At 42.8% G+C, this 15,676-nt stretch overlaps 1 protein-coding gene and 1 long non-coding RNA gene across 3 annotated transcripts in view; one reads left to right on the forward strand and one right to left on the reverse strand.

Annotated features, from left to right (window-relative positions):
• kcnab1a (potassium voltage-gated channel subfamily A regulatory beta subunit 1a) overlaps window positions 1-15,676 on the reverse strand; it is a 141,953-nt gene that overhangs the window by 45,587 nt on the left and 80,690 nt on the right. The gene's annotated exons all lie outside the window — the stretch shown is intronic.
• LOC148358758 (uncharacterized) lies at window positions 11,986-13,056 on the forward strand. The gene is made up of 3 exons (XR_015851540.1): window positions 11,986-12,121; window positions 12,199-12,365; window positions 12,759-13,056. It is a non-coding gene; the product is annotated as an uncharacterized LOC148358758 (long non-coding RNA).

The raw sequence follows: 15,676 nt of genomic DNA on the forward strand, positions 1-15,676 counted from the left end.
ACGAGAAAGCGGCCATGTCACTCGGGTCAGGGTGACACAACACACTCTTCTGTTCAACAGCAGGGCCCGACAGCTTTCACTGGTTTACCCCTGCTGCATCATAGGGTGCCTTGCTCATCCCTTAGAGCGCGTCCAAATATTCCACGATGCTTTCACAACACCTCTCCACTCATTCCTATCACCAACAAGAGCTGGTCCACTGTATTTAGACCTCTTTCCTGCAGTGCACTCAACACCGTCCATCCACGTCAATCGCGGCCTTCCTCTTAGTCTCCTTTCCTTTACAGTGGAACCTTGGTTTTCGAACGCCTCTCAGTTCAAACAAATCGGTGTTCGACCCAAAATTTTGAGAAATTCTTGCTCAGCTGTTCGGTCAAAAATTCGGAGTTCAAACACCGGTAATGCGTGAGTGCGTACGCTAGAGTGCGATGCTGAGCGGCGTACGGGTGTAGATCGTGTAGATCCCCCCCACCCCTCGTGACCAACTGTTATCACGTGCGCACTTGCCTCTTTTTGCTTTCGCTTTTAATATTGGTGAACGGAGTGTTTTAGCCCCTAACTATGCCTCCGAAGAAGGTCGGTGCAAGCGGGACAGGTAAAAAAAAGAAAAGTTGTTCGTACAACTATTGCCTTTAAGAAAGACATAATAGCTAAATATGAAAGAGGTGTGCGAGTCTCCAATCTTGCTAGGGAATACAGCATGCGCCTTCTGCTGACCACCACAAAGGTAAGAAATCCTATTCATAATTATTTTCTTTATCTTTTTTTTTTTTTACACGTTCATGTTAGCGTAATCTTTCGTACGGAAGATTACAATAACGCTAACGTACGATTAGCCTGGGTTAGCTCTATGATTACGTTAAACATTCAGTAAACATTCAGGGTGTTGGAACTGAGCCCAAAATTCCGGGTGTTGGAACGGAGCCCCCTTTCCAATGAAGCGCTAGCCACTTGTGGTGCTAAATGACTTGTAAACTACCGGATTTTTTTATTTTTACACGTTCATGTTAGCGTAATCTTTCGTACGGAAGATTACGACAACGCGAACGTACAATTAGCCTGGGTTAGCTTCATGTTTACGTTAAACATTCATGGAAAACATTCAGGGTGTTGGAACGGATTAAAACGATTTACATTATTTCTAATGGGAAAAAGGATTTCGGTGATTGAACAAATCGGTTCTCGAACAGGGTCCTGGAACGGATTATGGTCGAGAACCGAGGTTCCACTGTACTTCTGCTCCGTAGATCCTCTACAACATTCGCTCCTCATCCATCCTCTCCATGTGTCCCAACCAACCGAGTATTCTATTATCCACATTGTTTCAAGCGGTGGTTTTAGTTTGTAGAAAGGCGGATCGATCCAAATATCAATGTTATCGATACTTAACGAGTACTTGGATTGGGTGGACCTATTGGGAGCGATACTGTGTTCCCATTTTACTATCACTATAATGTTGTGGTTAGTTGGTCGTAACAATATACATTCATATAATTATACATTAAATTACTCTTTATTTTCACTACTTAATCAAAAAAATGGGCAATGGAAGGATTTGTTGGTGTCCTGTTAACATTATATTGGATTGGTATTTTTTTCAATTGCTGCTTTTTTAGATTGACTGTCTTTTGTTCTGAAACGGTAGTTCTAGTATTTTAGTTTTCAAACTATTAAAGGTTTACATTGTATTGTCAACACTATTTGCATGTTATGACTTTATTTTCAACATATTGTGCAATGGAAGGTGTTTTGGTTGTCTTGTTATTTGTCAGTAGTTGTATTACTGTTACATTGCTGCTTTTTTGGGCACTCTCTTGACGTTTGTCGTGAAACAGTTGTCATAGAAATATTTCTATTTATAGATTTTACCATGATCGTTTCCATGGTAGTTATTTTATGAAAAACAACATTTTTTTGGTGTCTAAACTCTTTGTGCTGTGTTCATCGTAATCACGAAGTAACTCGTGTGTCACGACCAGAACGGAATCAGGACCCAATTGCGTAACGTTAACCACAAGCTTTCTTGATAGAAAGAGGAAGGGCAGCTGGACGCGGGATGCAAGCCGCTCACACAATCTATCAGGAAACCAGAACAGACCAGGAAACCCCAGAGCATTCGTTTTAGTTCTTTATTTAAGGAAGCGTTCAGGGCTTGCGGGAGAACCCTTCGGAACGAGTCCGGAATCGAAGTGCGGAAGTCAGGCAGGTCGTGTTTACCGGGGCTGGAGAGGAGAACGAAGCATGGGACGGAAACAGGTCGGATCGGAGGCAGGCAGAAACGGGTAAGCAGAGTTCTTAAATAAACGGGATATCAGGAGAAACACACAGAGTTACCAAATGTTCACTCTGACACTGAACTCTGGGCGCAGCGCGCTTAAGAGAGAAGTGCCAGCCAATCAGAAGGCGCCCACATGATTGCTCCAGGTGATCAGAGTTAGTAATCATGACACAATCGGATCTTGAAGTGGATCTTCCGTAGCTGGAGATGGCGGTGTCGAGGACAGAAAAACAGGTCGATAACCAGGACAGGAGAACAAACGTGGTCGGGATCAAGAACAGGTCGGAGCCGGAGACAAACGGGGAGATCAGGAAGGGACAGGTGGAAAAACGGGTGCAAAAACGGGACAGGTGGGAGTCAGGGTCAAAATGCTTGCCTTGTAACAACAGAAGTTCGCTGACGGACTGACAACCGGAGAGTGACAGGACTGAGCTTAAAAATGGACAGGGAACCAATCAGGTAGCCCGCAGCGGCTGCCGCCAAATGAGCAGGCACAGGTGATACTAATCGGTAATCATGACATCGTGAGGGTATTAGTTCGTTATTCAATGATCATGATTTGTAAGAATCGTATTGTAGCATATCGAAATTGATTGATACTACCCTGCATTTACTTGGAAATTGCCAGTATTGCCCCCCACTTGTTTGCAGTTGGATATAAGCCTTGAGTTTTATCAGTAATCGCCAGACCCGGTCTATAAAAAGGGCTCGGGTGAAGTTGGGGCTTTCCCACTACCTTTTGAGTTTTGTCATAGCCTGCCCTCCAAGTATAAACATGTATGTCAACCATCTTTACTGTGCACTTGCTTAAATCAAACACCTTGTTCTGTACCTCATTTGTGCCTGGAATATTCTGTAATAAAAACATTAAATGAACTGACTAGCTCCAGCGCTTTTACCCAGCTCACTACCCAGAAGCTAAACAAACACACGGAGGGAAAAAAGTAATTCTTCTTCGACGGCTATAGACGTGAAATCATAAGTTAATGCGCTCTTTTATGCATTGAATAAAAATAAACACGATTGTTGGAGAAATTATTATCAATGAGGAGAGAGAGATAAAAAGAGAGAGGAGGAAATGAGATTTCTCACTTGGTAGCGAGATAGTCATCACCTCCCTCGTTTATAATCCGCCTCGGAAGTCTTTGGCAAACACTTGCATGCGCAACACCACTTAGTCTCACGAGCTCACAGTGTGCAGCCGTCCTGGCCCATCAAATATTTATAGAAATTTTAAACCCCAGTAATAGCTTTTCTAAACAGATCAGGCGTAACAAGCCTTCTCTGTCAATGAAGCTATTCATCTTCACCTAAACGCGTCTTCATTTGCCACATGATGGACAGTAAAGACTTTCGCGATATCCCGGCAATGATGGTAGCGTTTGCCTTTTGTAGCATGTGAAAAGATTCTCTCTTTTTTTCAAATACACGTCTTCTAGTGACCTACTATTGAGATTCTGAGCAAAAATAAGGTTGTACTGCAACTGTACTAAATTAAACCACTCTGTAAGCATGCAAACGTAACCAGTGTATGGTTATACAGTGGAACCTCGGTTTTCGAACGCCTCTCAGTTCGGACAAATCGGAGTCCGATTAAAAATTTCGAGAAATTCTTGCTTCGCTGTTCGGTCAAAAAATCGGAGTTCGAACGCCGGTAATGCGTGAGTGTGTACGCTAGGTTGCGATGCTGAGCGGCGTACGGGTGTAGATCGCTCTTTTCGTGACCAACTGTTATCACGTGCGGACGTGCTTCGTTTTGCTTTCGCTTTTAATATAGGTGTACCAAGTGTTTTAGCCCCTAATTATGCCTCCGAAGAAAGTCATTGCAAGCAGCAAAGTTGCTACAGGTGAAAAAAGAAGTAGTGCGTACAACTATTGCTGATCTTGCCTGCGCCTTCTGCTGACCACCACAAAGGTAAGAAATCCTATTCATAATTATTTTCTTTATCCTTTTTTTTATTTTTACACGTTCATGTTAGCGTAATCTTTCGTACGGAAGATTACGATAACATGAACGTACGATTAGCCTGGGTTAGCATTAAGTTTACGTTAAACATTCAGTAAGCATTGAGGGTGTTGGAACGGAGCCCAACATTGAGGGTGTTGGAACGGAGCCCCCTTTCCAATGAACCGCTCACTACTTGTTGTGAGGACGCGGGTGCTAAATGACTTGTAAAAGACCTGATTTATTAAATTTTACACATTCATGTTAGCGTAATCTTTCATACAGAAGATTACAATAACGCGAACGTACGATTAGCCTGGGTTAGCTTTAAGTTTACGTTAAACATTCAGTAAACATTCAGGGTGTTGGAACGGATTAAAACGATTTACATTATTTGTAATGGAAAAATTTATATCGGTGATCGAACAAATCGGTTTTCGAACAGGGTTCTGGAACGGATTATGGCCGAGAACCGTGGTTCCACTCTACTACTGTACATGACTCGATAACCGGATGTATTAACAAACTCCCCGGTGATCTTATTGAATCAGTCACAGACTATGTATTGTTTATTTAGCTTTGAAATCGTTGCTCTTATTGAACGGGGGTTCCAAAAGCCACAGGAACATTTGACGTCCCCATATCTCCTTAATTATAATTGTTAGTAAGATAAGTTTGCCATGTGATAGCTCATAAATCAAAAATAATTGTAAGGCAATAGATTTGTTTTGTCACGGTCTTAACGGAATCAGGACCCAAATGTGTAACGTTACCCACAAGTTTATTGATAGAAAGAGGAAGGGAATCGCCCGCGATCCGGTGCTCACTGGACACGGGAAGCAAGCCACTTACACAATCGGATCGTGTTCCGAATACGGAAGTGGATCTTCTGGAGAGGAAGATGGTGGTGTCGTGGACGGAAAAAAAACAGGTCAGGTCGGGACAGGAGATCTAAAACGTGGTCGGGATCAAAAACGGGAAGATCGGGGACGGGAGTCACTGTCAAAGTGCTTGACTTGTAGAAAACAGGTTTGCTGACGGACTGACACCATGTGAGTGAAAGAACTGGGCTTAAAAAGGACAGGGAAACAATCAGGTGGCCAACGAGCGGTTAGAGGTGATGCTAATCAGTCATCATGACATGTTTATTCCCTTTCAGACCGATAAATGCCGTTCACTCAACCAGAAAAGGCATTTCGTGAGCTTTAATTTGCAAAAAACTGTTGTTCTTTGTGTATTTTGCAGCAAATTATGAAAGGAGCCACCAAATACAAAGTTCATGGGGAGATAGCATGGTAAATTCATAACGGATGGATGCTTGTGCACAGCTAAAGGAACGTGACGCCCCTCAACTTCACACGATATAAACAACTGCTTTTCAGCGGAGCGACCCGTGATTCTATCAGAAAAGCTAGCTGGAAACTTCAGTGGCCTAGAACAACAGTTTGGCGTGTCTTGAGAAGACGACAGCACATGGCATCTTACAAGCTGCAGTTAGTCCACCGGGTCACAATGACAAGCCAGGATGGGACCATAAGGCACTTGACTTCAGATCAGAAGATTGGGGGTTTGGGTCCCTTCATGGTCATGTTAATTCCTTTGGCTCCATGAGAATTCTTCAGAGCAGGGAGTTGATTCCTCGATTAAACGCATTTTTGTGCGCTAAAACCCATGTCCATAGGATAGAAAGTCATCCAAAGTGTAGTTGTCAAACGGGAAGAAAAACACCGAAGATAGGAGCAGACAATAAAACAATAAATCACAAAAAGTGAGAGATAACAGGGGAGCTGCTGGAAAGGCAGCCGCTCGATGGCCCTGAAGAATTCTCATGCCGGCGTGATGAGGGGGCCTATGGTGAAAGAAGAGCCGGAGCTAGCTAAGCGGCTGGCGGCGTTATAAGTCCTCCGTACCATCCGTAATCATGGTAAATGTGAACTCACTACCAAATAAGACCAACGAGTGCTGGTGGAAAACATGGAAGCGCACAGGGAGCGCAGTTGCTGCGTTTTGCGGAAACGTGGCTCACGTTTAGCACCCCGGACGCTAACGTGTAGCCACCCGGAGCTACCCGGAGCTATCCGGCTTCAGCGCCGCTATACAGAGGCACGAAAGCCTACGGGAATCGGAGAGGAGACGGACTCGCTAACACGAGGTGGTGTATCCCTGGACACAATGAAAAAGATTTCCATCTGCCGCAGGGATGTCGAACTTTTGGACTAGCGTGACGTCATCCACTCCGCTACAAGCACCCCTAGGGCATCATGTTCATCTGTTAATAAACAACAGGGTAGACTGCTGGAAGTGTGAATTTCCCTACGGGGATGAATAAAGTATCTATCTATCTATCTATCTATCTATCTATCTATCTATCTATCTATCTATCTATCTATCTATCTATCTATCTATCTATCTATCTATCTATCTATCTATCTATCTATCTATCTATCTATCTATCTATCTATCTATCTATCTATCTATCTATCTATCTATCTATCTATCTATCTATCTATCTATCTATCTATCTATCTATCTATCTAAACCGCAGAAATAATATCTTGAAGGAAATATAAACCAAGAACTCAGCTTTTAGGGACTCTGTTGGTTTACATTGACTGCGTTATTAGTTCCTCACAGAAAAACCAACCATGGTGTTATTCATGTGATAAGATTTCAATATCTAACTTGAGCAAAGTGTGTTTTGACATACAAGCTGTCTATGCGGTAGAGTCTTGCAATTAAACATAGATGAAACGCAGGGGTGATGAAAGGAGTGTGTGAAAATGATGAACTGCCTTGGCCACAGATGAAATAAATAATGCAGTAGTCTGATAACTGGCATCACTCAGAAATCAAAAGAGATGCATTGGCAGATTTTTTTTTTTAGTGACAGAAAACAAGAACCCTAATGTCTCAAGATGTTGATGGACTAAAAAGACTTTGTGTGAGAACAGTTCTAGGAAAAGCACTGACCAAACATCGAAGTGGACATCAATTTCGAGCCTAAAGATAAAGTGGCCTCTATTTAAATCTGTGTCGAGTCAGCTCCTTATGCATTTTGGGATTAGACTTTAATAAATAAACATTTTGTGAATGTCTGTGCTCAGCTGTTTTATGACCCAGTTGTATGAGAGCCACAAAGCCAAGAGCCACAAAGCTGAGAGCCAGGGATAGAATAGAATAGAATAGAATAGAATATACCTTTATTGTCATTGTTACAAAATGGGTTAACATATTGTGACAACGAAATTGGGCATGACACTCCAGTTTTACACATTACACATCTCTCGTACCATTCACCACCCAAAATAACAATCACACCATTGAAAATTCGATTTTGTGCGAAACAACTCCCTTGTATTAAAGAATTAATGTGAACATAAATACTCTGTAGTTCCCAACTGTTTTGTGTCAAAATCATTCATCAAATTTTGCTATTTTCTCTGACTTTAATTGAGTAAATAGTGGCAAAACAAACATAAAACCCTTGTTCCCACGATTTAAGTCCTAAAGTTTACAAAACACGTTGCTTTCCTGAAAATAATGGATTGGAAATATGGAGGCACAAACAAGTCTTTTTATTTCATCTTAATGGGACTATTTTAGTTTTATTTCAAGCAACTAATAATGCAGTCGACGTAAACTAAAGCATTCCTAACAACTGCTTCTTGCCATGAAGTTCTTGAATTAGATTTTTTTGGAGATGCTGTTGTTTTTATTGAATTCACGGTGCTCTCTCTCTCTAGTAAGGGTATTCTGGGTATTCCGTGTTGACATTAGTAAAGTAGCAGTGGGGGTCCCGACGGATCACCACCTTATCGTGGTGGGGCACTTTGCGCGTCTCCATGACCCCTAAAGCTATGTCGGCGGGAGTCTCGTACTCCTGGTAGGGTTACCCAAGCCGAACAGGTCGAAGGGTAGAGTCCGGACTAAGAGTGATCCCAAAAGCTGGTGGCGGCACGCTTTGAGGCGGTTTCCTACAGACCTGGATCCCGTTAGCCGCCTGCAGTTGTGGAAAGATCCCGGTCGTCTAGGGTCTCCCTTGCCACTGGAACCATCTTCTTTACAATCAAGATAGTGGCGTTGGGGAAAGCGCACCCCTTACGCCACTTTAAAAACCATCATTGCGCAGGTATCCTCTTTTACCTGAGTCTCCGACCACAATCCAGGATCGGACTGTTCAAACATCAGCAGACTCACAAATAAAAGAAGATGGTCATCATCGAATCGATGGACAACCCCAACGAGCAGTAGGGTAACTAGAGGGTTTAAGGATACTTTGAATATATCTGATGTCAAAGGGAATAATGTCGCTTGACCACGAAGACTAGAACCCTCAATATTCTAATCGGAAGTAGGACGTTTTATCCATTAGGCCACATGGTGTTGTGGAATGTGGATTATAATTAATGATAAGTATGTAGGCATCTGGCGAAGGTTGTGGGATGAAGTTGTTGCAGGAGGTCACAACACGTCACGACTTGATATGAGGACACTGTAAAGGCCAATGTTGAACGTCTGGAACTTTGAACGTGTCCCTAATGCAATAAAGAGCGTTCCCTTTTTGCCATATCTCCTCTCTGCTTATATTTTGGGGCGACGGCCAACGACGTTCTCTCCAAAATAAGTGGCACCCATTTTCTACATGTATACGTACACTACGAGGTCATCTAAACGATGGTCACACAGATTTCATCAGTATAAGAACTGCCAATAGTCAAAATAAAAAAAAATAATAATAATATAAGAAAAATCATCATAAAATAAGCAATGTTTTTTTGATCTAACCGATTGAGCTAATACCTCAAACAAGCAAAATGATCTCGATCAGTTGTACAAGGGTCAGGAGATTTATGTTTACCACTATCATTTTCCACACTCTTTTTTTCCACCGTCACCCTTTTCCTTATCAATCCTGCTTTCTCAGGTTTCTCATTTCTGGTTTGGAAAATTAGGTTGTTTCTGACGGTTTATTTGATACTTTTTGGATGATTTTAAAATTAAATGCCTTCTGTTTTAGAACACCTTGCCTTTTCCTGCCTCTTGCGTTTGGGTCCACCGCCAATCATAACATAATGTTGCTTATTTTAAGTATACATTTCTTTTTTTTTTAACTGAACCAAAATCATACTTTTTTTTACCAATGACTCGAACAGGATTAGACTTAATGCTAGTTAAATGACTTTTGAAACTCAAATAAAATACAACTTGACTTTAACTGTGTTTTATGACAGATTGTATTTTCTGTTGTTTTGTTTTTGTGAGCGTGCAGCTAGCATTCACAGCTACCAGTGAGCCCAGTTCCCAAGCGTGACTGTTTACTGATTGAACAAGTGACCAAAGATGCATATTTTTGTTTTATTCAAGGCTGTTTCGATGAGACAAAAAGACTCAAAGTTAAAAAAAAAACAACAATAATTTTAAGTTAGACATAACCCAGTTACCCGTGTGAACTGCATAACTGTCAACCTGAGCCCAATGCTCCCCTTATCATTGATGGCAATTTCCATTATCAGACGATAATAAACCCTGCTAACACACAAGGTGTCACGGTTGCTATGGTGCCCAATTGGCCCCGCCTGTGTATTACGGTTGCCATGGCGCCCAGTTGGCCCCGCCCTTGTGGCACCAGCTGCAGCTTGTTGACAGATTGGCTCCCTGTCAGTATTTAAACTCTGTCCTGTCAGTCCCCTTTTGTCGGTCCGTCTGTGAATCTCTGTTTTTACACGTCAAGCCCTTTTTCGCCTGCCCTGTTTTTTGCTCCTGTTTGTCTCCCGTTAAGATCTGTTTTGATTTCGACCACGTCTGCTCTCCCGTCCCGAGTAACGATCCGTTTTTTATCTCGACCACTTCTACTCTCCTCTCCTGGCTTTCGACTTGTTTCCGATCCCGACCACGTTTTTGCTCTTCTGTACCGGCTACTGACCTGTTTTTCCATTCTCGACACCGCCATCGCTCGCCACGGAAATACCACTTCCGCGTTCAGAGCGATCTGGTTCCCGCGACCAGCGATCACCGGATTGTGTGTGCAATCCTTTACTTACTTCCCAATAAAACTGTAAGAAACGTTAAGCGAGTGGGTCCTGTCTCCGTTCTGGTCCTGACACAAGGGTCAGTATTTACTCACAGCAAGACAGACTATGTAGAGCAAAAACAAATATTTTTTGTAAAAAATACGCGTAAAAAAATGCTTAATTGAGGATAACATTTGTCCATGTACTACAAAAATATAATCAATTCACAATGACGTTGTCGTCTTCCACGAGTGAACAAAACATTCTGGGATTAGTGTCGAAAAGTGGGCGAGACGATATTGGTCAAACAAAATATAAACTGTTTTAAAAAAAAGTCCTGTTCGAAGATTATTACACGGCGTACATAATTTGAAATGATCAAAAAAATTGACAAAATACAGACGTTGCCCTACTAAATTGTTTGTAAGTTGAATATGTTTGTAAGTTGCCTGTAAGTTGCTATATTTTGTATGTTTAAGGTTTATATAAGTATGTTTTAGGCTTGTATAAGTAAACTATTGTTTTGTACGAAAAAAACATTTTATAAAATAATATGCTATATAAAGATGAATAAAGTTGAGTTTAACTTACTTTTGGAAGATGAGCTTCAAAAGGTAGGCGACTTCCTCCGTAATAAAAAGTGGCAGGAAAAAAGCGATCCAACCATTTTCTCAACCGCATTAATCTTGCTTAATCCACTTTCATTTCAAAAGAAACGGCTCGCCTCTTCTTTACACTTTACACTATCCATATTGATGGATGCACGAGATATTAAACAATAAAAAGTCAAAGTTCTTAGCGCACTGGAGATACAGTATGGAATGTTTACACACGAACTAGGAAGTAGAAGCCGGATTTTTTATTCGGAGTGGATGCTAAGTGACCTCTCACAGAGGCACTACGGTAATGTCCTGTACTCGGAAAAAGGTACACACAATACAAATCTAACTTAATTCCGGCGCCGTCACGAATGGCAGCCACTCCAGCAGCTCCCGTGTATTTTCGCTACTTTTGTGATTTATTTATTTGTTTAGTTATTTTGCTTACTTTATCAGTGCCTTGCAACACTTGGATTACTTTCTATCCTATGGATATGGGTTTCAACTTGCAAAAATACGTATATTCAAGAAACCTACTCCTCGACCTGAGGAACTCTCGAGCCGGCACGGTCCCTTTTTTACCTAACGAGGTAAGGCGACCCTACCGGGGTTGCAGAGCCGGTGCTAAAGTAAAGGCTAAGCGGCTAGCGGCGAAGTGGCGATATAAGCCCACGGTACCGTCCATAATCATGGGGAATGTCAACTCCCTACCGAATAAGATCGACGAACTGGCTGTGCTTGTGAAAGACATCAAAGCATACAGGGAGTGCAGCTTGCTTTGCTTTACGGAAACGTGGCTCACGCCTAGCATCACGGACGCTAACATCGCGCTAAACGGCTTCTGCGCTGTTCGGGCTGACAGAGGGACAAAAGTCAGTGGGAAGCGCAAAGGAGGGGGACTGGCTATCTACGTGAACACGAGGTGGTGTAACCCCGGGCATGTAAAAACCAAGATTTCTATCTGCTGCCGTGATGTCGAACTTTTGGCTGTAAGTCTCCGTCCCTATTACATGCCCAGAGAGTTCGGACACGCCATTGCTGTCATTGTTTACATCCCACCGCGCGCTGATGCGGAAGTAGCGTGTGACGTCATCCACTCCGCGGTGGCAAAACTCCAGACACAACACCCGGAGGCTGCAATGTTAGGCCCAATCCCATTTCTCTCACTCGGCCCTGAGGACCCTCCAGTGAGGTCCCTCGATAGAGGAGTGCCCTCCGCCGGTGGAGTGCAAAGTGGAGATGGTTTGGACAAGACTTGCAAGGTTCCACCCCTGTCCAGGAGATGGCGGTAATATTAATTGGCTGTAGACCTCAGTGACGTATTGGTCTACGTCACATGTAAACAACTCGAGTCTCAACCTGTAGTGTGTCAGTTGGAGAGTTCGTGCAACGTTAAAAATGCCCGCTACTGCTGTGTTATTACCGATTGCCTGAAAGCTCTTCATCTTTTCCGTGTCTCCAATCAACGGAGGAGAAATGTGCTATACTGAAGACAGCTTCGGCGCTATGTAGTGCTGATTCATCTTTACAAGGTACGTACACTCATTAAAAAAATGACCCGTTCGGTCATATACAGTAAGAGTTAACATACAATGCACGTTCACATATTACCCTAGTTTGTGTAGACATAAATGGCAATCTACTTATTAGTATCTTAATGCCATTTTATGACATATAGTAGGGGTCTTTAGTGTGTGACATGATGAAAAGTAAACAAACACAAGAACAGTCCACCTGACCCTTAAGCTGACATAATATCGTCACCAAACTTCCCTGTACGACCCAAAAACCTTGGTTCATAAGGAATTTAATTCAAAAGAGTTGTCATTGGATATAAAAAAGCTCATTTCAACATGTTTTCATGATGCTTACATCATCTATGCCCACATTTATGTCTAAATTGTCTGTTATCTATTGTGTTCCAGAGTGGCTGTCCCATAAGCGTGGACAGGTTGGACAGGAATGTTCCCATCCTGTGCTTATGGTTCGATGTGAAGTCAAAACTCATTCAGGACTTAAGGTTGAGCAAGAAGGTCATGTGGGCCCTGCAGGAGCTGCTAAAGAGGGAACAGGGCCATGGCTGGAGGGCCTATACTGGCTGGCCCACGGTCTGTCCTACCGTGTGGTGTCACGGGTCTTCAGGGTTCCCAGGTCCACGATACACAGAATTGTCCACAGTTAATATGGAATAAATTGCCCAAAAGCCATGTTTTAGGCTTTGGAAGTCAGACCCACATTTGCATTCCATGCTTTTCTGCATTACTATTCAATAAACATCTTTATTTTGAGTAACACCTTGGTGGTTTATTTCATAATGATGTGAGATACTGTGTGTGAACTATGTGACTGTTGGACAGAAAACAACTACAAATCACTCCAGTTTAAATAATAGTTTACTTTCAGAAAAACAAAATCACATTGGGCCGAAATACATAATAGTAAATAAATAATATGTCACAAATTGTAACAAAAATATACCAATACTTCCATAAAGCTGGAAAACACAAACTGGAACTTCATTGAGTTCTTAATAAAATAAAATATTTTCCTTTTATAAAACAAAGGGAAACATTGCAGGGATGTCACTGTTCTGGAAATTTGTCCACGAGCTTCCCAAAAAGGACGGGAACCGCTCAGTTTTGGCCACAGTTTCCTCGAGCCTTTTCCTCACTCCGGCAGACTCCGCTTTCAAAAAGTCAAGGAGTGTATCGTGCTTCCTTTTTTTTCTGGGTGATTTGGGGTTTGGCGCCGGATTAGAAGATGCCAACGACGTGCCCGTCGGTGTGGATGGCGTGGTAGCTGTGATGGTGGCCAGCTCTTCCACGGGACGTTCTACAGTGGCCTTTAGGTTGGGTGGAAAAAACAAGAATTACTTAATGCTTGTGTATTGCACAAAAACAACTGTGTATAGGATGCTCAACAAGTTGATGTGAGAAATTATAGGATGTGTTCTGGATAATTATTTGATAGTGAATAGATACACAAAATTGACATGTTATTCTTATGGCTGTAAGATCCTTCTATTGGCCAGCATCACATATGCTTTAGAATTGTCTCCACATTTGGACAACATTTTGAAAAGGTAATTAGTTTACTTAATATGTGTTTACAGAGAAGGCAGTGGACTGTGTGATAGTAATTTGTTTCAACTGTATTTCCACGTGAAATTCGGAGACATTACTCATAATGCATGATGAAAACTAATGCATTCTGATCTCACATGAAATAATCATATTGTAAATAAAACACGACACCCGAAATTGTGTGCAGTAAACAAGCGCGTATGTCCAGAACGTTATTCTGACTATGCTCCTTTAGCGACTGGCCATGTACATGTAAAAGCACGACTCGTTTAAGATACAAACAGGGATGGGCTGAACCATGATTTTCTGCAGTTATCCTACTTTAGAGTTTGTAGCGTGAAGATTATTTTTTGGCAGCTCCCTTGGTAGATTTGTGCACTTCGTAAAGTAGCGATTTTGCAATGTTCATGTTTTAACGCGAAAATACGATTTTCTATTGCATTTACGTCTAACTAAGATATCTCAATACATTTTGTTGCAAATACATGCGTGGTTGTGGAAAACTACTTACATTTGTGCGGTTCCTTTCCGGGCATGTTTGTTGATATTGAGAATTCGCAAAGCCTTCTGGGTAGTCACTTCGCCGCCAAGTGAGGTAGGGAGCCCCCTCGGTCTTGAAGTGGTTACGACATGGTTTGAGGTCACTTCTGCCTCGGACTTGAGAGTATCGGGACACACTCCATTTTCACGTGAACGCGCAAACCGAGTGACTAGGGCACATAGCGAGTGAAAGTGCGAAGAATGGGACTCGGCCTTAATCTCAGGGGACTTCAACCACGTGACTCTTGATAAGACACTGCCCTCTTTCGTCCAGTATGTGAACTGCAAGACCAGGGGAAATAGGACTATTGACCTTCTGTACGCGAATATAAAAAATGCATACAGCGCTAAACCACTGCCTGCCCTTGGAAAAGGAGACCACAACCTCATTCTGCTTAAACCACAGTACAAACCAAGAGTGAGGAGGCTACCAACAACCACACGCTCATTTAGAAAATGGTCCACCGAGGCAGAGCAGGCTCTGAGAGACTGCTTTGGATGTACGGACTGGGATGTCCTGCTAGGGTCCAGCAGTGGGGACATTGAGGAGATGGCAAACTGCACTACTGACTACATTAAGTTCTGCATGGACAATGTTGTTCCTATAAAGACTGTACGCTGCTATGCCAACAACAAGCCCTGGATCACGAGAGACATCAAGTGCCTTCTGAACCAAAAGAAGAGGGCCTTTAAAAATGGTGATCATCAGGAGCTAAAACGAGTACAGAAGGAGCTCAAAGTCCAGCTCCGGAAAGGGAAGGAGCAGTACAGGAGGAAGTTGGAGAAAAAGCTGCTGAATAACAACATGAAGGAGGTGTGGGAAGGGATGAAAACAATTACTGGCTGCAGCACCAAGCAGGGAGTGGCTGTGGATATAGATGTGGGGCGAGTCAACCAGTTGAACAACTTTTTCAACAGGTTTGACCACTCCGCCTCATCCTCACCCCTGAGTTGTGCAGCTGTCCTTCCCCCTCCCCCTCTGGACACTAGCATGGAAGACATCCCCCCACTAAAAATAACTTCAGCCCAGGTGTGTGGGGAGCTGAGAAGGCTACGAACCAGCAAGGCAGCTGGTCCGGATGGAATATCCCCCCGACTGCTGAAAGCCTGTGCGTCTGAGCTGGGAGACCCTCTACAGCGCATCTTCAACCTGAGCCTTGAACAGGGGAGGGTCCCTCAGCTGTGGAAAACATCCTGCATCATCCCAGTCCCAAAGAAAT

The sequence above is a fragment of the Urocampus carinirostris genome, chromosome 10, assembly GCF_059441175.1.
Source record: "Urocampus carinirostris isolate Australia breed hairy pipefish chromosome 10, RoL_Ucar_1.0, whole genome shotgun sequence".
In the NCBI taxonomy this organism is placed as follows: Eukaryota; Metazoa; Chordata; class Actinopteri; order Syngnathiformes; family Syngnathidae; genus Urocampus; species Urocampus carinirostris.